Here is a 22,294-nt window from a genome sequence, read left to right as displayed (position 1 = left end):
GAAATCAGCATCTCAGAGAAGCTTGTCAGCAGATGGAAGCATGAAGTGCTCTAAAATCTCCTGGTAGATGGCTGCGTTCACTCTGGACGTGATAAAACACAGTGGATCAACAACAGCAGATGACATGGCACCCCAAATCCTCACTGACTGTGGAAACTTCACACTGGACTTCAAGCAACGTGGATTCTGTGCCTCTCCACTCTGAGACCTTGATTTCAAAATGAAATACAAAATTAACTTTCATCTGAAAAGAGTACTTTGTACCACTGAGCAATTTTTGACAGCTTTTGTCGGGATGTCACTGGAAGTCACTGGTATTTGGCCGAGATTTTATAGTGCAGGGGTGGGCAACCCTGGCTGGTGCTTGAGAGCTGCAGGGTGTTCTGGTTCTTATTTTTACTCAGCTCTTAATTGGTTAACTCAGCTCACAGTTAACTCAGCTCACCTTGCTTGTTGGGTGTGAATCGATTGCTGATTTTAAGATGACAAGAAAAATCAGCACACTCTGCGGCTGTCCAGGACCAGAGTTTCCGACCCCTGGTATTGCAGTTCGTACTCTAGCCTGTGCTCTAATTTTGAATGACTCTGCTCTTGACAATCGGCAGTATGAGCCGAGGGAGCTGCTGTATGGGCGTGCCTCTACAGTCAGGCCAGTAGTACGCCGTGATCGTATAGTGGTTAGTACTCTGCGTTGTGGCCGCAGCAACCCCGGTTCGAATCCGGGTCACGGCAGGATAGAACTCCTGACACGGCCATGGGGGTTGTTTTTGGGCTGTCATTAGAAGAAGCCATGAAAGGAATAAACAACGTCAGCATAGGTAAGCTATTGGCCGCCACGTTCCCTTGAATGGTCCACATGGTTCGGATTAACATGACGCACGTTCATAACGGGGCAGGACTTACCTCCTTTCTAGTTCGACCATCGAGTGACAACCAATATGTTGCTGCGTGCGGAGGCGGAGTCAGTAATTGTGACCGTAGTACCTGTGGTACTAAGAGAAAGAAAGAGGGCATGTCAGAAACCCTTGATTACAGTATTTCCTATAATCCATGGGTTAATGCCGCCATTTCATGCTAGCTGGTGAAAGTGTAATTTTCTCAGGAACTAGGATGGCAGGCCAAGGTTGTTGCTGCTGAATCGAGCAAGTGAACACCCATTTGAAATGCGAGTTCAATAAATATTTCATTCGCTATAGTAATACGACGAAGAATAATTTGACAAAAGCAATGCTTCTTACTTCATTTGTCACCATCAATTTTCCCGCTATTTTTGACAGCTTTTGTGGGGATGTCTTGTTTGGATAAGTCACTGGTAATTGGCCGTGATTTTATAGTGCAGGGGTGGGCAACCCTGGCTGGTGCTTGAGAGCTGCAGGGTGTTGTGGTTCTTATTGTTACTCAGCTCTTAATTGGTTAACTCAGCTCACAGTTAACTCAGCTCACCTTGCTTGTTGGGTGTGAATCGATTGCTGATTTTAAGATGACAAGAAAAATCAGCACACTCTGCGGCTGTCCAGGACCAGAGTTGCCGACCCCTGGTATTGCAGTTAGTACTCTAGCCTGTGCTCTAATTTTGAATGACTCTGCTCTTGACAATCGGCAGTAAAATAACAGCTTGAAGAAATGCTTCCCGCTTCATTTTTCTCCATCAGTTTACAATTTGCTCACCGCTTCGAGGGAGCTGCTGTATGGGTGTGACTCTACTGTCAGGCCCCCAGTAGTATGCCGTGATCGTATAGTGGTTAGTACTCTGCGTTGTGGCCGCAGCAACCCCGGTTCGAATCCGGGTCACGGCAGTATAGAACTCCTGACACGGCCATGGGGGTTGTTTTTGGGCTGTCATTAGAAGAAGCCATGAAAGGAATAAACAACGTCAGCATAGGAAAGCTATTGGCCGCCACGTTCCCTTGAATGGTCCACATGGTTCGGATTAACATGACGCACGTTCATAACGGGGCAGGACTTACCTCCTTTCTAGTTCCACCATCGAGTGACAACCAATATGTTGCTGCGTGCGGAGGCGGAGTCAGTAATTGTGACCGTAGTACCTGTGGTACTAAGAGAAAGAAAGAGGGCATGTCAGAAACCCTTGATTACAGTATTTCCTATAATCCATGGGTTAATGCCGCCATTTCATGCTAGCTGGTGAAAGTGTAATTTTCTCAGGAACTAGGATGGCAGGCCAAGGTTGTTGCTGCTGAATCGAGCAAGTGAACACCCATTTGAAATGCGAGTTCAATAAATATTTCATTCGCTATAGTAATACGACGAAGAATAATTTGACAAAAGCAATGCTTCTTACTTCATTTGTCACCATCAATTTTCCCCCAATTTTTGACAGCTTTTGTGGGGATGTCTTGTTTGGATAAGTCACTGGTATTTGGCCGTGATTTTATAGTGCAGGGGTGGGCAACCCTGGCTGGTGCTTGAGAGCTGCAGGGTGTTCTGGTTCTTATTGTTACTCAGCTCTTAATTGGTCAAGGAAAGCGGTTAATTACACAGTTAACTCAGCTCACCTTGCTTGTTGGGTGTGAATCGATTGCTGATTTTAAGATGACAAGAAAAATCAGCACACTCTGCGGCTGTCCAGGACCAGAGTTGCCGACCCCTGGTATTGCAGTTAGTACTCTAGCCTGTGGTCTAATTTTGAATGACTCTGCTCTTGACAATCGGCAGTAAAATAACAGCTGGAAGAAATGCTTCCCGCTTCATTTTTCTCCATCAGTGTACAATTTGCTCACCGCTTCGAGGGAGCTGCTGTATGGGCGTGCCTCTACTGTCAGGCCCCCAGTAGTACGCCGTGATCGTATAGTGGTTAGTACTCTGCGTTGTGGCCGCAGCAACCCCGGTTCGAATCCGGGTCACGGCAGGATAGAACTCCTGACACGGCCATGGGGGTTGTTTTTGGGCTGTCATTAGAAGAAGCCATGAAAGGAATAAACAACGTCAGCATAGGAAAGCTATTGGCCGCCACGTTCCCTTGAATGGTCCACATGGTTCGGATTAACATGACGCACGTTCATAACGGGGCAGGACTTACCTCCTTTCTAGTTCGACCATCCAGTGACAACCAATATGTTGCTGCGTGCGGAGGCGGAGTCAGTAATTGTGACCGTAGTACCTGTGGTACTAAGAGAAAGAAAGAGGGCATGTCAGAAACCCTTGATTACAGTATTTCCTATAATCCATGGGTTAATGCCGCCATTTCATGCTAGCTGGTGAAAGTGTAATTTTCTCAGGAACTAGGATGGCAGGCCAAGGTTGTTGCTGCTGAATCGAGCAAGTGAACACCCATTTGAAATGCGAGTTCAATCAATATTTCATTCGCTATAGTAATACGACGAAGAATAATTTGACAAAAGCAATGCTTCTTACTTCATTTGTCACCATCAATTTTCCCGCTATTTTTGACAGCTTTTGTGGGGATGTCTTGTTTGGATAAGTCACTGGTATTTGGCCGTGATTTTATAGTGCAGGGGTGGGCAACCCTGGCTGGTGCTTGAGAGCTGCAGGGTGTTGTGGTTCTTATTGTTACTCAGCTCTTAATTGGTCAAGGAAAGCAGTTAATTACACAGTTAACTCAGCTCACCTTGCTTGTTGGGTGTGAATCGATTGCTGATTTTGAGGTGACAAGAAAAATCAGCACACTCTGCGGCTGTCCAGGACCAGAGTTGCCGACCCCTGGTATTGCAGTTAGTACTCTAGCCTGTGCTCTAATTTTGAATGACTCTGCTCTTGACAATCGGCAGTAAAATAACAGCTTGATGAAATGCTTCCCGCTTCATTTTTCTCCATCAGTGTACAATTTGCTCACCGCTTCGAGGGAGCTGCTGTATGGGCGTGACTCTACTGTCAGGCCCCCAGTAGTACGCCGTGATCGTATAGTGGTTAGTACTCTGCGTTGTGGCCGCAGCAACCCCGGTTCGAATCCGGGTCACGGCAGGATAGAACTCCTGACACGGCCATGGGGGTTGTTTTTGGGCTGTCATTAGAAGAAGCCATGAAAGGAATAAACAACGTCAGCATAGGAAAGCTATTGGCCGCCACGTTCCCTTGAATGGTCCACATGGTTCGGATTAACATGACGCACGTTCATAACGGGGCAGGACTTACCTCCTTTCTAGTTCGACCATCAAGTGACAACCAATATGTTGCTGCGTGCGGAGGCGGAGTCAGTAATTGTGACCGTAGTACCTGTGGTACTAAGAGAAAGAAAGAGGGCATGTCAGAAACCCTTGATTACAGTATTTCCTATAATCCATGGGTTAATGCCGCCATTTCATGCTAGCTGGCGAAAGTGTAATTTTCTCAGGAACTAGGATGGCAGGCCAAGGTTGTTGCTGCTGAATCGAGCAAGTGAACACCCATTTGAAATGCGAGTTCAATCAATATTTCATTCGCTATAGTAATACGACGAAGAATAATTTGACAAAAGCAATGCTTCTTACTTCATTTGTCACCATCAATTTTCCCGCTATTTTTGACAGCTTTTGTGGGGATGTCTTGTTTGGATGAGTCACTGGTATTTGGCCGTGATTTTATAGTGCAGGGGTGGGCAACCCTGGCTGGTGCTTGAGGGCTGCAGGGTGTTGTGGTTCTTATTGTTACTCAGCTCTTAATTGGTCAAGGAAAGCAGTTAATTACAGTTAACTCAGCTCACCTTTCTTGTTGGGTGTGAATCGATTGCTGATTTTAAGATGACAAGAAAAATCAGCACACTCTGCGGCTGTCCAGGACCAGAGTTGCCGACCCCTGGTATTGCAGTTAGTAATCTAGCCTGTGCTCTAATTTTGAATGACTCTGCTCTTGACAATCGGCAGTAAAATAACAGCTTGAAGAAATGCTTCCCGCTTCATTTTTCTCCATCAGTGTACAATTTGCTCACCGCTTCGAGGGAGCTGCTGTATAGGTGTGACTCTACTGTCAGGCCCCCAGTAGTACGCCGTGATCGTATAGTGGTTAGTACTCTGCGTTGTGGCCGCAGCAACCCCGGTTCGAATCCGGGTCACGGCAGGATAGAACTCCTGACACGGCCATGGGGGTTGTTTTTGGGCTGTCATTAGAAGAAGCCATGAAAGGAATAAACAACGTCAGCATAGGAAAGCTATTGGCCGCCACGTTCCCTTGAATGGTCCACATGGTTCGGATTAACATGACGCACGTTCATAACGGGGCAGGACTTACCTCCTTTCTAGTTCGACCATCCAGTGACAACCAATATGTTGCTGCGTGCGGAGGCGGAGTCAGTAATTGTGACCGTAGTACCTGTGGTACTAAGAGAAAGAAAGAGGGCATGTCAGAAACCCTTGATCACAGTATTTCCTATAATCCATGGGTTAATGCCGCCATTTCATGCTAGCTGGTGAAAGTGTAATTTTCTCAGGAACTAGGATGGCAGGCCAAGGTTGTTGCTGCTGAATCGAGCAAGTGAACACCCATTTGAAATGCGAGTTCAATAAATATTTCATTCGCTATAGTAATACGACGAAGAATAATTTGACAAAAGCAATGCTTCTTACTTCATTTGTCACCATCAATTTTCCCGCTATTTTTGACATCTTTTGTGGGGATGTCTTGTTTGGATAAGTCACTGGTATTTGGCCGTGATTTTATAGTGCAGGGGTGGGCAACCCTGGCTGGTGCTTGAGAGCTGCAGGGTGTTGTGGTTCTTATTGTTACTCAGCTCTTAATTGGTCAAGGAAAGCAGTTAATTACACAGTTAACTCAGCTCACCTTTCTTGTTGGGTGTGAATCGATTGCTGATTTTAAGATGACAAGAAAAATCAGCACACTCTGCGGCTGTCCAGGACCAGAGTTGCCGACCCCTGGTATTGCAGTTAGTACTCTAGCCTGTGCTCTAATTTTGAATGACTCTGCTCTTGACAATCGGCAGTAAAATAACAGCTTGAAGAAATGCTTCCCGCTTCATTTTTCTCCATCAGATTACAATTTGCTCACCGCTTCGAGGGAGCTGCTGTATGGGCGTGCCTCTACTGTCAGGCCCCCAGTAGTACGCCGTGATCGTATAGTGGTTAGTACTCTGCGTTGTGGCCGCAGCAACCCCGGTTCGAATCCGGGTCACGGCAGGATAGAACTCCTGACACGGCCATGGGGGTTGTTTTTGGGCTGTCATTAGAAGAAGCCATGAAAGGAATAAACAACGTCAGCATAGGAAAGCTATTGGCCGCCACGTTCCCTTGAATGGTCCACATGGTTCGGATTAACATGACGCACGTTCATAACGGGGCAGGACTTACCTCCTTTCTAGTTCGACCATCCAGTGACAACCAATATGTTGCTGCGTGCGGAGGCGGAGTCAGTAATTGTGACCGTAGTACCTGTGGTACTAAGAGAAAGAAAGAGGGCATGTCAGAAACCCTTGATTACAGTATTTCCTATAATCCATGGGTTAATGCCGCCATTTCATGCTAGCTGGTGAAAGTGTAATTTTCTCAGGAACTAGGATGGCAGGCCAAGGTTGTTGCTGCTGAATCGAGCAAGTGAACACCCATTTGAAATGCGAGTTCAATAAATATTTCATTCGCTATAGTAATACGACGAAGAATAATTTGACAAAAGCAATGCTTCTTACTTCATTTGTCACCATCAATTTTCCCGCTATTTTTGACAGCTTTTGTGGGGATGTCTTGTTTGGATAAGTCACTGGTATTTGGCCGTGATTTTATAGTGCAGGGGTGGGCAACCCTGGCTGGTGCTTGAGAGCTGCAGGGTGTTGTGGTTCTTATTGTTACTCAGCTCTTAATTGGTCAAGGAAAGCAGTTAATTACACAGTTAACTCAGCTCACCTTTCTTGTTGGGTGTGAATCGATTGCTGATTTTAAGATGACAAGAAAAATCAGCAAACTCTGCGGCTGTCCAGGACCAGAGTTGCCGACCCCTGGTATTGCAGTTAGTAATCTAGCCTGTGCTCTAATTTTGAATGACTCTGCTCTTGACAATCGGCAGTAAAATAACAGCTTGAAGAAATGCTTCCCGCTTCATTTTTCTCCATCAGTGTACAATTTGCTCACCGCTTCGAGGGAGCTGCTGTATGGGTGTGACTCTACTGTCAGGCCCCCAGTAGTACGCCGTGATCGTATAGTGGTTAGTACTCTGCGTTGTGGCCGCAGCAACCCCGGTTCGAATCCGGGTCACGGCAGGATAGAACTCCTGACACGGCCATGGGGGATGTTTTTGGGCTGTCATTAGAAGAAGCCATGAAAGGAATAAACAACGTCAGCATAGGAAAGCTATTGGCCGCCACGTTCCCTTGAATGGTCCACATGGTTCGGATTAACATGACGCACGTTCATAACGGGGCAGGACTTACCTCCTTTCTAGTTCGACCATCCAGTGACAACCAATATGTTGCTGCGTGCGGAGGCGGAGTCAGTAATTGTGACCGTAGTACCTGTGGTACTAAGAGAAAGAAAGAGGGCATGTCAGAAACCCTTGATTACAGTATTTCCTATAATCCATGGGTTAATGCCGCCATTTCATGCTAGCTGGTGAAAGTGTAATTTTCTCAGGAACTAGGATGGCAGGCCAAGGTTGTTGCTGCTGAATCGAGCAAGTGAACACCCATTTGAAATGCGAGTTCAATAAATATTTCATTCGCTATAGTAATACGACGAAGAATAATTTGACAAAAGCAATGCTTCTTACTTCATTTGTCACCATCAATTTTCCCGCTATTTTTGACAGCTTTTGTCGGGATGTCTTGTTTGGATAAGTCACTGGTATTTGGCCGTGATTTTATAGTGCAGGGGTGGGCAACCCTGGCTGGTGCTTGAGAGCTGCAGGGTGTTGTGGTTCTTATTGTTACTCAGCTCTTAATTGGTCAAGGAAAGCAGTTAATTACAGTTAACTCAGCTCACCTTTCTTGTTGGGTGTGAATCGATTGCTGATTTTAAGATGACAAGAAAAATCAGCAAACTCTGCGGCTGTCCAGGACCAGAGTTGCCGACCCCTGGTATTGCAGTTAGTAATCTAGCCTGTGCTCTAATTTTGAATGACTCTGCTCTTGACAATCGGCAGTAAAATAACAGCTTGAAGAAATGCTTCCCGCTTCATTTTTCTCCATCAGTGTACAATTTGCTCACCGCTTCGAGGGAGCTGCTGTATGGGTGTGACTCTACTGTCAGGCCCCCAGTAGTACGCCGTGATCGTATAGTGGTTACTACTCTGCGTTGTGGCCGCAGCAACCCCGGTTCGAATCCGGGTCACGGCAGGATAGAACTCCTGACACGGCCATGGGGGATGTTTTTGGGCTGTCATTAGAAGAAGCCATGAAAGGAATAAACAACGTCAGCATAGGAAAGCTATTGGCCGCCACGTTCCCTTGAATGGTCCACGTGGTTCGGATTAACATGAGGCACGTTCATAACGGGGCAGGACTTACCTCCTTTCTAGTTCGACCATCGAGTGACAACCAATATGTTGCTGCGTGCGGAGGCGGAGTCAGTAATTGTGACCGTAGTACCTGTGGTACTAAGAGAAAGAAAGAGGGCATGTCAGAAACCCTTGATCACAGTATTTCCTATAATCCATGGGTTAATGCCGCCATTTCATGCTAGCTGGTGAAAGTGTAATTTTCTCAGGAACTAGGATGGCAGGCCAAGGTTGTTGCTGCTGAATCGAGCAAGTGAACACCCATTTGAAATGCGAGTTCAATAAATATTTCATTCGCTATAGTAATACGACGAAGAATAATTTGACAAAAGCAATGCTTCTTACTTCATTTGTCACCATCAATTTTCCCGCTATTTTTGACAGCTTTTGTGGGGATGTCTTGTTTGGATAAGTCACTGGTATTTGGCCGTGATTTTATAGTGCAGGGGTGGGCAACCCTGGCTGGTGCTTGAGAGCTGCAGGGTGTTCTGGTTCTTATTGTTACTCAGCTCTTAATTGGTCAAGGAAAGCAGTTAATTACACAGTTAACTCAGCTCACCTTTCTTGTTGGGTGTGAATCGATTGCTGATTTTAAGATGACAAGAAAAATCAGCACACTCTGCGGCTGTCCAGGACCAGAGTTGCCGACCCCTGGTATTGCAGTTAGTACTCTAGCCTGTGGTCTAATTTTGAATGACTCTGCTCTTGACAATCGGCAGTAAAATAACAGCTTGAAGAAATGCTTCCCGCTTCATTTTTCTCCATCAGATTACAATTTGCTCACCGCTTCGAGGGAGCTGCTGTATGGGTGTGACTCTACTGTCAGGCCCCCAGTAGTACGCCGTGATCGTATAGTGGTTAGTACTCTGCGTTGTGGCCGCAGCAACCCCGGTTCGAATCCGGGTCACGGCAGGATAGAACTCCTGACACGGCCATGGGGGTTGTTTTTGGGCTGTCATTAGAAGAAGCCATGAAAGGAATAAACAACGTCAGCATAGGAAAGCTATTGGCCGCCACGTTCCCTTGAATGGTCCACATGGTTCGGATTAACATGACGCACGTTCATAACGGGGCAGGACTTACCTCCTTTCTAGTTCGACCATCGAGTGACAACCAATATGTTGCTGAGTGCGGAGGCGGAGTCAGTAATTGTGACCGTAGTACCTGTGGTACTAAGAGAAAGAAAGACGGCATGTCAGAAACCCTTGATTACAGTATTTCCTATAATCCATGGGTTAATGCCGCCATTTCATGCTAGCTGGTGAAAGTGTAATTTTCTCAGGAACTAGGATGGCAGGCCAAGGTTGTTGCTGCTGAATCGAGCAAGTGAACACCCATTTGAAATGCGAGTTCAATAAATATTTCATTCGCTATAGTAATACGACGAAGAATAATTTGACAAAAGCAATGCTTCTTACTTCATTTGTCACCATCAATTTTCCCGCTATTTTTGACATCTTTTGTCGGGATGTCTTGTTTGGATAAGTCACTGGTATTTGGCCGTGATTTTTTAGTGCAGGGGTGGGCAACCCTGGCTGGTGCTTGAGAGCTGCAGGGTGTTCTGGTTCTTATTGTTACTCAGCTCTTAATTGGTCAAGGAAAGCAGTTAATTACACAGTTAACTCAGCTCACCTTTCTTGTTGGGTGTGAATCGATTGCTGATTTTAAGATGACAAGAAAAATCAGCACACTCTGCGGCTGTCCAGGACCAGAGTTGCCGACCCCTGGTATTGCAGTTAGTACTCTAGCCTGTGGTCTAATTTTGAATGACTCTGCTCTTGACAATCGGCAGTAAAATAACAGCTTGAAGAAATGCTTCCCGCTTCATTTTTCTCCATCAGATTACAATTTGCTCACCGCTTCGAGGGAGCTGCTGTATGGGTGTGACTCTACTGTCAGGCCCCCAGTAGTACGCCGTGATCGTATAGTGGTTAGTACTCTGCGTTGTGGCCGCAGCAACCCCGGTTCGAATCCGGGTCACGGCAGGATAGAACTCCTGACACGGCCATGGGGGTTGTTTTTGGGCTGTCATTAGAAGAAGCCATGAAAGGAATAAACAACGTCAGCATAGGAAAGCTATTGGCCGCCACGTTCCCTTGAATGGTCCACATGGTTCGGATTAACATGACGCACGTTCATAACGGGGCAGGACTTACCTCCTTTCTAGTTCGACCATCGAGTGACAACCAATATGTTGCTGAGTGCGGAGGCGGAGTCAGTAATTGTGACCGTAGTACCTGTGGTACTAAGAGAAAGAAAGACGGCATGTCAGAAACCCTTGATTACAGTATTTCCTATAATCCATGGGTTAATGCCGCCATTTCATGCTAGCTGGTGAAAGTGTAATTTTCTCAGGAACTAGGATGGAGGGCCAAGGTTGTTGCTGCTGAATCGAGCAAGTGAACACCCATTTGAAATGCGAGTTCAATAAATATTTCATTCGCTATAGTCATACGACGAAGAATAATTTGACAAAAGCAATGCTTCTTACTTCATTTGTCACCATCAATTTTCCCACTATTTTTGACAGCTTTTGTCGGGATGTCTTGTTTGGATAAGTCACTGGTATTTGGCCGTGATTTTTTAGTGCAGGGGTGGGCAACCCTGGCTGGTGCTTGAGAGCTGCAGGGTGTTGTGGTTCTTATTGTTACTCAGCTCTTAATTGGTCAAGGAAAGCAGTTAATTACAGTTAACTCAGCTCACCTTTCTTGTTGGGTGTGAATCGATTGCTGATTTTAAGATGACAAGAAAAATCAGCACACTCTGCGGCTGTCCAGGACCAGAGTTGCCGACCCCTGGTATTGCAGTTAGTACTCTAGCCTGTGCTCTAATTTTGAATGACTCTGCTCTTGACAATCGGCAGTAAAATAACAGCTTGAAGAAATGCTTCCCGCTTCATTTTTCTGCATCAGTGTACAATTTGCTCACCGCTTCGAGGGAGCTGCTGTATGGGCGTGCCTCTACTGTCAGGCCCCCAGTAGTACGCCGTGATCGTATAGTGGTTACTACTCTGCGTTGTGGCCGCAGCAACCCCGGTTCGAATCCGGGTCACGGCAGGATAGAACTCCTGACACGGCCATGGGGGATGTTTTTGGGCTGTCATTAGAAGAAGCCATGAAAGGAATAAACAACGTCAGCATAGGAAAGCTATTGGCCGCCACGTTCCCTTGAATGGTCCACGTGGTTCGGATTAACATGAGGCACGTTCATAACGGGGCAGGACTTACCTCCTTTCTAGTTCGACCATCGAGTGACAACCAATATGTTGCTGCGTGCGGAGGCGGAGTCAGTAATTGTGACCGTAGTACCTGTGGTACTAAGAGAAAGAAAGAGGGCATGTCAGAAACCCTTGATCACAGTATTTCCTATAATCCATGGGTTAATGCCGCCATTTCATGCTAGCTGGTGAAAGTGTAATTTTCTCAGGAACTAGGATGGCAGGCCAAGGTTGTTGCTGCTGAATCGAGCAAGTGAACACCCATTTGAAATGCGAGTTCAATAAATATTTCATTCGCTATAGTAATACGACGAAGAATAATTTGACAAAAGCAATGCTTCTTACTTCATTTGTCACCATCAATTTTCCCGCTATTTTTGACAGCTTTTGTGGGGATGTCTTGTTTGGATAAGTCACTGGTATTTGGCCGTGATTTTATAGTGCAGGGGTGGGCAACCCTGGCTGGTGCTTGAGAGCTGCAGGGTGTTCTGGTTCTTATTGTTACTCAGCTCTTAATTGGTCAAGGAAAGCAGTTAATTACACAGTTAACTCAGCTCACCTTTCTTGTTGGGTGTGAATCGATTGCTGATTTTAAGATGACAAGAAAAATCAGCACACTCTGCGGCTGTCCAGGACCAGAGTTGCCGACCCCTGGTATTGCAGTTAGTACTCTAGCCTGTGGTCTAATTTTGAATGACTCTGCTCTTGACAATCGGCAGTAAAATAACAGCTTGAAGAAATGCTTCCCGCTTCATTTTTCTCCATCAGATTACAATTTGCTCACCGCTTCGAGGGAGCTGCTGTATGGGTGTGACTCTACTGTCAGGCCCCCAGTAGTACGCCGTGATCGTATAGTGGTTAGTACTCTGCGTTGTGGCCGCAGCAACCCCGGTTCGAATCCGGGTCACGGCAGGATAGAACTCCTGACACGGCCATGGGGGTTGTTTTTGGGCTGTCATTAGAAGAAGCCATGAAAGGAATAAACAACGTCAGCATAGGAAAGCTATTGGCCGCCACGTTCCCTTGAATGGTCCACATGGTTCGGATTAACATGACGCACGTTCATAACGGGGCAGGACTTACCTCCTTTCTAGTTCGACCATCGAGTGACAACCAATATGTTGCTGAGTGCGGAGGCGGAGTCAGTAATTGTGACCGTAGTACCTGTGGTACTAAGAGAAAGAAAGACGGCATGTCAGAAACCCTTGATTACAGTATTTCCTATAATCCATGGGTTAATGCCGCCATTTCATGCTAGCTGGTGAAAGTGTAATTTTCTCAGGAACTAGGATGGCAGGCCAAGGTTGTTGCTGCTGAATCGAGCAAGTGAACACCCATTTGAAATGCGAGTTCAATAAATATTTCATTCGCTATAGTAATACGACGAAGAATAATTTGACAAAAGCAATGCTTCTTACTTCATTTGTCACCATCAATTTTCCCGCTATTTTTGACATCTTTTGTCGGGATGTCTTGTTTGGATAAGTCACTGGTATTTGGCCGTGATTTTTTAGTGCAGGGGTGGGCAACCCTGGCTGGTGCTTGAGAGCTGCAGGGTGTTCTGGTTCTTATTGTTACTCAGCTCTTAATTGGTCAAGGAAAGCAGTTAATTACACAGTTAACTCAGCTCACCTTTCTTGTTGGGTGTGAATCGATTGCTGATTTTAAGATGACAAGAAAAATCAGCACACTCTGCGGCTGTCCAGGACCAGAGTTGCCGACCCCTGGTATTGCAGTTAGTACTCTAGCCTGTGGTCTAATTTTGAATGACTCTGCTCTTGACAATCGGCAGTAAAATAACAGCTTGAAGAAATGCTTCCCGCTTCATTTTTCTCCATCAGATTACAATTTGCTCACCGCTTCGAGGGAGCTGCTGTATGGGTGTGACTCTACTGTCAGGCCCCCAGTAGTACGCCGTGATCGTATAGTGGTTAGTACTCTGCGTTGTGGCCGCAGCAACCCCGGTTCGAATCCGGGTCACGGCAGGATAGAACTCCTGACACGGCCATGGGGGTTGTTTTTGGGCTGTCATTAGAAGAAGCCATGAAAGGAATAAACAACGTCAGCATAGGAAAGCTATTGGCCGCCACGTTCCCTTGAATGGTCCACATGGTTCGGATTAACATGACGCACGTTCATAACGGGGCAGGACTTACCTCCTTTCTAGTTCGACCATCGAGTGACAACCAATATGTTGCTGAGTGCGGAGGCGGAGTCAGTAATTGTGACCGTAGTACCTGTGGTACTAAGAGAAAGAAAGACGGCATGTCAGAAACCCTTGATTACAGTATTTCCTATAATCCATGGGTTAATGCCGCCATTTCATGCTAGCTGGTGAAAGTGTAATTTTCTCAGGAACTAGGATGGAGGGCCAAGGTTGTTGCTGCTGAATCGAGCAAGTGAACACCCATTTGAAATGCGAGTTCAATAAATATTTCATTCGCTATAGTCATACGACGAAGAATAATTTGACAAAAGCAATGCTTCTTACTTCATTTGTCACCATCAATTTTCCCACTATTTTTGACAGCTTTTGTCGGGATGTCTTGTTTGGATAAGTCACTGGTATTTGGCCGTGATTTTTTAGTGCAGGGGTGGGCAACCCTGGCTGGTGCTTGAGAGCTGCAGGGTGTTGTGGTTCTTATTGTTACTCAGCTCTTAATTGGTCAAGGAAAGCAGTTAATTACAGTTAACTCAGCTCACCTTTCTTGTTGGGTGTGAATCGATTGCTGATTTTAAGATGACAAGAAAAATCAGCACACTCTGCGGCTGTCCAGGACCAGAGTTGCCGACCCCTGGTATTGCAGTTAGTACTCTAGCCTGTGCTCTAATTTTGAATGACTCTGCTCTTGACAATCGGCAGTAAAATAACAGCTTGAAGAAATGCTTCCCGCTTCATTTTTCTGCATCAGTGTACAATTTGCTCACCGCTTCGAGGGAGCTGCTGTATGGGCGTGCCTCTACTGTCAGGCCCCCAGTAGTACGCCGTGATCGTATAGTGGTTAGTACTCTGCGTTGTGGCCGCAGCAACCCCGGTTCGAATCCGGGTCACGGCAGGATAGAACTCCTGACACGGCCATGGGGGTTGTTTTTGGGCTGTCATTAGAAGAAGCCATGAAAGGAATAAACAACGTCAGCATCGGAAAGCTATTGGCCGCCACGTTCCCTTGAATGGTCCACATGGTTCGAATTAACATGACGCACGTTCATAACGGGGCAGGACTTACCTCCTTTCTAGTTCGACCATCCAGTGACAACCAATATGTTGCTGCGTGCGGAGGCGGAGTCAGTAATTGTGACCGTAGTACCTGTGGTACTAAGAGAAAGAAAGAGGGCATGTCAGAAACCCTTGATTACAGTATTTCCTATAATCCATGGGTTAATGTCGCCATTTCATGCTAGCTGGTGAAAGTGTAATTTTCTCAGGAACTAGGATGGCAGGCCAAGGTCGTTGCTGCTGAATAGAGCAAGTGAACACCCATTTGAAATGCGAGTTCAATCAATATTTCATTCGCTATAGTAATACGACGAAGAATAATTTGACAAAAGCAATGCTTCTTACTTCATTTGTCACCATCAATTTTCCCGCTATTTTTGACAGCTTTTGTGGGGATGTCTTGTTTGGATAAGTCACTGGTATTTGGCCGTGATTTTATAGTGCAGGGGTGGGCAACCCTGGCTGGTGCTTGGGGGCTGCAGGGTGTTGTGGTTCTTATTGTTACTCAGCTCTTAATTGGTCAAGGAAAGCAGTTAATTACAGTTAACTCAGCTCACCTTTCTTGTTGGGTGTGAATCGATTGCTGATTTTAAGATGACAAGAAAAATCAGCACACTCTGTGGCTGTCCAGGACCAGAGTTGCCGACCCCTGGTATTGCAGTTAGTAATCTAGCCTGTGCTCTAATTTTGAATGACTCTGCTCTTGACAATCGGCAGTAAAATAACAGCTTGAAGAAATGCTTCCCGCTTCATTTTTCTCCATCAGTGTACAATTTGCTCACCGCTTTGAGGGAGCTGCTGTATGGGCGTGCCTCTACTGTAGGGCCCCCAGTAGTACGCCGTTATTGTATAGTGGTTAGTACTCTGCGTTGTGGCCGCAGCAACCCCGGTTCGAATCCGGGTCACGGCAGGATAGAACTCCTGACACGGCCATGGGGGTTGTTTTTGGGCTGTCATTAGAAGAAGCCATGAAAGGAATAAACAACGTCAGCATAGGAAAGCTATTGGCCGCCACGTTCCCTTGAATGGTCCACATGGTTCGGATTAACATGACGCACGTTCATAACGGGGCAGGACTTACCTCCTTTCTAGTTCGACCATCGAGTGACAACCAATATGTTGCTGCGTGCGGAGGCGGAGTCAGTAATTGTGACCGTAGTACCTGTGGTACTAAGAGAAAGAAAGAGGGCATGTCAGAAACCCTTGATCACAGTATTTCCTATAATCCATGGGTTAATGCCGCCATTTCATGCTAGCTGGTGAAAGTGTAATTTTCTCAGGAACTAGGATGGCAGGCCAAGGTTGTTGCTGCTGAATCGAGCAAGTGAACACCCATTTGAAATGCGAGTTCAATCAATATTTCATTCGCTATAGTAATACGACGAAGAATAATTTGACAAAAGCAATGCTTCTTACTTCATTTGTCACCATCAATTTTCCCGCTATTTTTGACAGCTTTTGTGGGGATGTCTTGTTTGGATAAGTCACTGGTATTTGGCCGTGATTTTATAGTGCAGGGGTGGGCAACCCTGGCTGGTGCTTGAGAGCTGCAGGGTGTTGTGGTTCTTATTGTTACTCAGCTCTTAATTGGTCAAGGAAAGCAGTTAATTACACAGTTAACTCAGCTCACCTTTCTTGTTGGGTGTGAATCGATTGCTGATTTTAAGATGACAAGAAAAATCAGCACACTCTGCGGCTGTCCAGGACCAGAGTTGCCGACCCCTGGTATTGCAGTTAGTACTCTAGCCTGTGCTCTAATTTTGAATGACTCTGCTCTTGACAATCGGCAGTAAAATAACAGCTTGAAGAAATGCTTCCCGCTTCATTTTTCTCCACGAGATTACAATTTGCTCACCGCTTCGAGGGAGCTGCTGTATGGGTGTGCCTCTACTGTCAGGCCCCCAGTAGTACGCCGTGATCGTATAGTGGTTAGTACTCTGCGTTGTGGCCGCAGCAACCCCGGTTCGAATCCGGGTCACGGCAGGATAGAACTCCTGACACGGCCATGGGGGTTGTTTTTGGGCTGTCATTAGAAGAAGCCATGAAAGGAATAAACAACGTCAGCATAGGAAAGCTATTGGCCGCCACGTTCCCTTGAATGGTCCACATGGTTCGGATTAACATGACGCACGTTCATAACGGGGCAGGACTTACCTCCTTTCTAGTTCCACCATCCAGTGACAACCAATATGTTGCTGCGTGCGGAGGCGGAGTCAGTAATTGTGACCGTAGTACCTGTGGTACTAAGAGAAAGAAAGAGGGCATGTCAGAAACCCTTGATTACAGTATTTCCTATAATCCATGGGTTAATGTCGCCATTTCATGCTAGCTGGTGAAAGTGTAATTTTCTCAGGAACTAGGATGGCAGGCCAAGGTTGTTGCTGCTGAATCGAGCAAGTGAACACCCATTTGAAATGCGAGTTCAATCAATATTTCATTCGCTATAGTAATACGACGAAGAATAATTTGACAAAAGCAATGCTTCTTACTTCATTTGTCACCATCAATTTTCCCGCTATTTTTGACAGCTTTTGTGGGGATGTCTTGTTTGGATAAGTCACTGGTATTTGGCCGTGATTTTTTAGTGCAGGGGTGGGCAACCCTGGCTGGTGCTTGAGAGCTGCAGGGTGTTCTGGTTCTTATTGTTACTCAGCTCTTAATTGGTCAAGGAAAGCAGTTAATTACAGTTAACTCAGCTCACCTTTCTTGTTGGGTGTGAATCGATTGCTGATTTTAAGATGACAAGAAAAATCAGCACACTCTGCGGCTGTCCAGGACCAGAGTTGCCGACCCCTGGTATTGCAGTTAGTACTCTAGCCTGTGCTCTAATTTTGAATGACTCTGCTCTTGACAATCGGCAGTAAAATAACAGCTTGAAGAAATGCTTCCCGCTTCATTTTTCTCCATCAGATTACAATTTGCTCACCGCTTCGAGGGAGCTGCTGTATGGGCGTGCCTCTACTGTCAGGCCCCCAGTAGTACGCCGTGATCGTATAGTGGTTAGTACTCTGCGTTGTGGCCGCAGCAACCCCGGTTCGAATCCGGGTCACGGCAGGATAGAACTCCTGACACGGCCATGGGGGTTGTTTTTGGGCTGTCATTAGAAGAAGCCATGAAAGGAATAAACAACGTCAGCATAGGAAAGCTATTGGCCGCCACGTTCCCTTGAATGGTCCACATGGTTCGGATTAACATGACGCACGTTCATAACGGGGCAGGACTTACCTCCTTTCTAGTTCGACCATCCAGTGACAACCAATATGTTGCTGCGTGCGGAGGCGGAGTCAGTAATTGTGACCGTAGTATCTGTGGTACTAAGAGAAAGAAAGAGGGCATGTCACAAACCCTTGATTACAGTATTTCCTATAATCCATGGGTTAATGCCGCCATTTCATGCTAGCTGGTGAAAGTGTTATTTTCTCAGGAACTAGGATGGCAGGCCAAGGTTGTCGCTGCTGAATCGAGCAAGTGAACACCCATTTGAAATGCGAGTTCAATCAATATTTCATTCGCTATAGTAATACGACGAAGAATAATTTGACAAAAGCAATGCTTCTTACTTCATTTGTCACCATCAATTTTCCCGCTATTTTTGACAGCTTTTGTGGGGATGTCTTGTTTGGATAAGTCACTGGTATTTGGCCGTGATTTTATAGTGCAGGGGTGGGCAACCCTGGCTGGTGCTTGAGAGCTGCAGGGTGTTGTGGTTCTTATTGTTACTCAGCTCTTAATTGGTCAAGGAAAGCAGTTAATTACACAGTTAACTCAGCTCACCTTTCTTGTTGGGTGTGAATCGATTGCTGATTTTAAGATGACAAGAAAAATCAGCACACTCTGCGGCTGTCCAGGACCAGAGTTGCCGACCCCTGGTATTGCAGTTAGTACTCTAGCCTGTGCTCTAATTTTGAATGACTCTGCTCTTGACAATCGGCAGTAAAATAACAGCTTGAAGAAATGCTTCCCGCTTCATTTTTCTCCATCAGTTTACAATTTGCTCACCGCTTCGAGGGAGCTGCTGTATGGGTGTGACTCTACTGTCAGGCCCCCAGTAGTATGCCGTGATCGTATAGTGGTTAGTACTCTGCGTTGTGGCCGCAGCAACCCCGGTTCGAATCCGGGTCACGGCAGGATAGAACTCCTGACACGGCCATGGGGGTTGTTTTTGGGCTGTCATTAGAAGAAGCCATGAAAGGAATAAACAACGTCAGCATAGGAAAGCTATTGGCCGCCACGTTCCCTTGAATGGTCCACATGGTTCGGATTAACATGAGGCACGTTCATAACGGGGCAGGACTTACCTCCTTTCTAGTTCGACCATCCAGTGACAACCAATATGTTGCTGCGTGCGGAGGCGGAGTCAGTAATTGTGACCGTAGTACCTGTGGTACTAAGAGAAAGAAAGAGGGCATGTCAGAAACCCTTGATTACAGTATTTCCTCTAATCCATGGGTTAATGCCGCCATTTCATGCTAGCTGGTGAAAGTGTTATTTTCTCAGGAACTAGGATGGCAGGCCAAGGTTGTTGCTGCTGAATCGAGCAAGTGAACACCCATTTGAAATGCGAGTTCAATCAATATTTCATTCGCTATAGTAATACGACGAAGAATAATTTGACAAAAGCAATGCTTCTTACTTCATTTGTCACCATCAATTTTCCCGCTATTTTTGACAGCTTTTGTGGGGATGTCTTGTTTGGATAAGTCACTGGTATTTGGCCGTGATTTTATAGTGCAGGGGTGGGCAACCCTGGCTGGTGCTTGAGAGCTGCAGGGTGTTGTGGTTCTTATTGTTACTCAGCTCTTAATTGGTCAAGGAAAGCAGTTAATTACACAGTTAACTCAGCTCACCTTTCTTGTTGGGTGTGAATCGATTGCTGATTTTAAGATGACAAGAAAAATCAGCACACTCTGCGGCTGTCCAGGACCAGAGTTGCCGACCCCTGGTATTGCAGTTAGTACTCTAGCCTGTGCTCTAATTTTGAATGACTCTGCTCTTGACAATCGGCAGTAAAATAACAGCTTGAAGAAATGCTTCCCGCTTCATTTTTCTCCATCAGATTACAATTTGCTCACCGCTTCGAGGGAGCTGCTGTATGGGTGTGCCTCTACTGTCAGGCCCCCAGTAGTATGCCGTGATCGTATAGTGGTTAGTACTCTGCGTTGTGGCCGCAGCAACCCCGGTTCGAATCCGGGTCACGGCAGGATAGAACTCCTGACACGGCCATGGGGGTTGTTTTTGGGCTGTCATTAGAAGAAGCCATGAAAGGAATAAACAACGTCAGCATAGGAAAGCTATTGGCCGCCACGTTCCCTTGAATGGTCCACATGGTTCGGATTAACATGAGGCACGTTCATAACGGGGCAGGACTTACCTCCTTTCTAGTTCGACCATCCAGTGACAACCAATATGTTGCTGCGTGCGGAGGCGGAGTCAGTAATTGTGACCATAGTACCTGTGGTACTAAGAGAAAGAAAGAGGGCATGTCAGAAACCCTTGATTACAGTATTTCCTCTAATCCATGGGTTAATGCCGCCATTTCATGCTAGCTGGTGAAAGTGTTATTTTCTCAGGAACTAGGATGGCAGGCCAAGGTTGTTGCTGCTGAATCGAGCAAGTGAACACCCATTTGAAATGCGAGTTCAATCAATATTTCATTCGCTATAGTAATACGACGAAGAATAATTTGACAAAAGCAATGCTTCTTACTTCATTTGTCACCATCAATTTTCCCGCTATTTTTGACAGCTTTTGTGGGGATGTCTTGTTTGGATAAGTCACTGGTATTTGGCCGTGATTTTATAGTGCAGGGGTGGGCAACCCTGGCTGGTGCTTGAGAGCTGCAGGGTGTTGTGGTTCTTATTGTTACTCAGCTCTTAATTGGTCAAGGAAAGCAGTTAATTACACAGTTAACTCAGCTCACCTTTCTTGTTGGGTGTGAATCGATTGCTGATTTTAAGATGACAAGAAAAATCAGCACACTCTGCGGCTGTCCAGGACCAGAGTTGCCGACCCCTGGTATTGCAGTTAGTACTCTAGCCTGTGCTCTAATTTTGAATGACTCTGCTCTTGACAATCGGCAGTAAAATAACAGCTTGAAGAAATGCTTCCCGCTTCATTTTTCTCCATCAGATTACAATTTGCTCACCGCTTCGAGGGAGCTGCTGTATGGGTGTGACTCTACTGTCAGGCCCCCAGTAGTATGCCGTGATCGTATAGTGGTTAGTAGTCTGCGTTGTGGCCGCAGCAACCCCGGTTCGAATCCGGGTCACGGCAGGATAGAACTCCTGACACGGCCATGGGGGTTGTTTTTGGGCTGTCATTAGAAGAAGCCATGAAAGGAATAAACAACGTCAGCATAGGAAAGCTATTGGCCGCCACGTTCCCTTGAATGGTCCACATGGTTCGGATTAACATGAGGCACGTTCATAACGGGGCAGGACTTACCTCCTTTCTAGTTCGACCATCAAGTGACAACCAATATGTTGCTGAGTGCGGAGGCGGAGTCAGTAATTGTGACCGTAGTACCTGTGGTACTAAGAGAAAGAAAGAGGGCATGTCAGAAACCCTTGATTACAGTATTTCCTATAATCCATGGGTTAATGCCGCCATTTCATGCTAGCTGGTGAAAGTGTTATTTTCTCAGGAACTAGGATGGCAGGCCAAGGTTGTTGCTGCTGAATCGAGCAAGTGAACACCCATTTGAAATGCGAGTTCAATCAATGTTTCATTCGCTATAGTAATACGACGAAGAATAATTTGACAAAAGCAATGCTTCTTACTTCATTTGTCACCATCAATTTTCCCGCTATTTTTGACAGCTTTTGTGGGGATGTCTTGTTTGGATAAGTCACTGGTATTTGGCCATGATTTTATAGTGCAGGGGTGGGCAACCCTGGCTGGTGCTTGAGAGCTGCAGGGTGTTGTGGTTCTTATTGTTACTCAGCTCTTAATTGGTCAAGGAAAGCAGTTAATTACACAGTTAACTCAGCTCACCTTTCTTGTTGGGTGTGAATCGATTGCTGATTTTAAGATGACAAGAAAAATCAGCACACTCTGCGGCTGTCCAGGACCAGAGTTGCCGACCCCTGGTATTGCAGTTAGTACTCTAGCCTGTGCTCTAATTTTGAATGACTCTGCTCTTGACAATCGGCAGTAAAATAACAGCTTGAAGAAATGCTTCCCGCTTCATTTTTCTCCATCAGATTACAATTTGCTCACCGCTTTGAGGGAGCTGCTGTTTGGGTGTGACTCTACTGTCAGGCCCCCAGTAGTACGCCGTGATCGTATAGTGGTTAGTACTCTGCGTTGTGGCCGCAGCAACCCCGGTTTGAATCCGGGTCACGGCAGGATAGAACTCCCGACACGGCCAAAGGGATGCAGTTTTACAACAGGCTGGGAATTAAACCCTACCCCAGACCCCAGAACCATTTGAATGGAGTGTGTTGGAACGAGTTAACTGCATTTGCCTA

At 46.1% G+C, this 22,294-nt stretch overlaps 17 non-coding genes across 17 annotated transcripts; all 17 read left to right on the top strand.

Annotated features, from left to right (window-relative positions):
* The first annotated feature begins 660 nt into the window (after nt 1-660).
* trnah-gug (transfer RNA histidin (anticodon GUG)) lies at nt 661-732 on the top strand. The gene has a single exon. It is a non-coding gene; the product is annotated as a tRNA-His (tRNA).
* Nucleotides 733-1,724: 992 nt separating this feature from the next.
* trnah-gug (transfer RNA histidin (anticodon GUG)) lies at nt 1,725-1,796 on the top strand. The gene has a single exon. It is a non-coding gene; the product is annotated as a tRNA-His (tRNA).
* Nucleotides 1,797-2,797: 1,001 nt separating this feature from the next.
* Nucleotides 2,798-2,869, top strand: trnah-gug (transfer RNA histidin (anticodon GUG)). Its single transcript has one exon. It is a non-coding gene; the product is annotated as a tRNA-His (tRNA).
* A 1,001-nt stretch (nt 2,870-3,870) lies between these two features.
* On the top strand, nt 3,871-3,942 carry trnah-gug (transfer RNA histidin (anticodon GUG)). The gene has a single exon. It is a non-coding gene; the product is annotated as a tRNA-His (tRNA).
* A 999-nt stretch (nt 3,943-4,941) lies between these two features.
* Nucleotides 4,942-5,013, top strand: trnah-gug (transfer RNA histidin (anticodon GUG)). The gene has a single exon. It is a non-coding gene; the product is annotated as a tRNA-His (tRNA).
* A 1,001-nt stretch (nt 5,014-6,014) lies between these two features.
* trnah-gug (transfer RNA histidin (anticodon GUG)) lies at nt 6,015-6,086 on the top strand. Its single transcript has one exon. It is a non-coding gene; the product is annotated as a tRNA-His (tRNA).
* Nucleotides 6,087-7,087: 1,001 nt separating this feature from the next.
* trnah-gug (transfer RNA histidin (anticodon GUG)) lies at nt 7,088-7,159 on the top strand. Its single transcript has one exon. It is a non-coding gene; the product is annotated as a tRNA-His (tRNA).
* A 2,072-nt stretch (nt 7,160-9,231) lies between these two features.
* trnah-gug (transfer RNA histidin (anticodon GUG)) lies at nt 9,232-9,303 on the top strand. The gene has a single exon. It is a non-coding gene; the product is annotated as a tRNA-His (tRNA).
* Nucleotides 9,304-10,304: 1,001 nt separating this feature from the next.
* trnah-gug (transfer RNA histidin (anticodon GUG)) lies at nt 10,305-10,376 on the top strand. Its single transcript has one exon. It is a non-coding gene; the product is annotated as a tRNA-His (tRNA).
* A 2,072-nt stretch (nt 10,377-12,448) lies between these two features.
* Nucleotides 12,449-12,520, top strand: trnah-gug (transfer RNA histidin (anticodon GUG)). The gene has a single exon. It is a non-coding gene; the product is annotated as a tRNA-His (tRNA).
* Nucleotides 12,521-13,521: 1,001 nt separating this feature from the next.
* Nucleotides 13,522-13,593, top strand: trnah-gug (transfer RNA histidin (anticodon GUG)). Its single transcript has one exon. It is a non-coding gene; the product is annotated as a tRNA-His (tRNA).
* Nucleotides 13,594-14,592: 999 nt separating this feature from the next.
* Nucleotides 14,593-14,664, top strand: trnah-gug (transfer RNA histidin (anticodon GUG)). The gene has a single exon. It is a non-coding gene; the product is annotated as a tRNA-His (tRNA).
* Nucleotides 14,665-16,736: 2,072 nt separating this feature from the next.
* trnah-gug (transfer RNA histidin (anticodon GUG)) lies at nt 16,737-16,808 on the top strand. Its single transcript has one exon. It is a non-coding gene; the product is annotated as a tRNA-His (tRNA).
* A 999-nt stretch (nt 16,809-17,807) lies between these two features.
* Nucleotides 17,808-17,879, top strand: trnah-gug (transfer RNA histidin (anticodon GUG)). Its single transcript has one exon. It is a non-coding gene; the product is annotated as a tRNA-His (tRNA).
* Nucleotides 17,880-18,880: 1,001 nt separating this feature from the next.
* On the top strand, nt 18,881-18,952 carry trnah-gug (transfer RNA histidin (anticodon GUG)). Its single transcript has one exon. It is a non-coding gene; the product is annotated as a tRNA-His (tRNA).
* A 1,001-nt stretch (nt 18,953-19,953) lies between these two features.
* trnah-gug (transfer RNA histidin (anticodon GUG)) lies at nt 19,954-20,025 on the top strand. Its single transcript has one exon. It is a non-coding gene; the product is annotated as a tRNA-His (tRNA).
* Nucleotides 20,026-22,099: 2,074 nt separating this feature from the next.
* Nucleotides 22,100-22,171, top strand: trnah-gug (transfer RNA histidin (anticodon GUG)). Its single transcript has one exon. It is a non-coding gene; the product is annotated as a tRNA-His (tRNA).
* Nucleotides 22,172-22,294: the final 123 nt, after the last annotated feature.

This window comes from Conger conger, chromosome 10 (genome assembly GCF_963514075.1).
Source record: "Conger conger chromosome 10, fConCon1.1, whole genome shotgun sequence".
Lineage (NCBI taxonomy): Eukaryota > Metazoa > Chordata > Actinopteri > Anguilliformes > Congridae > Conger > Conger conger.
The sequence above is the reverse complement of the archived record's forward strand: the minus strand, read 5'-3'. Positions and strand labels throughout refer to the sequence as shown.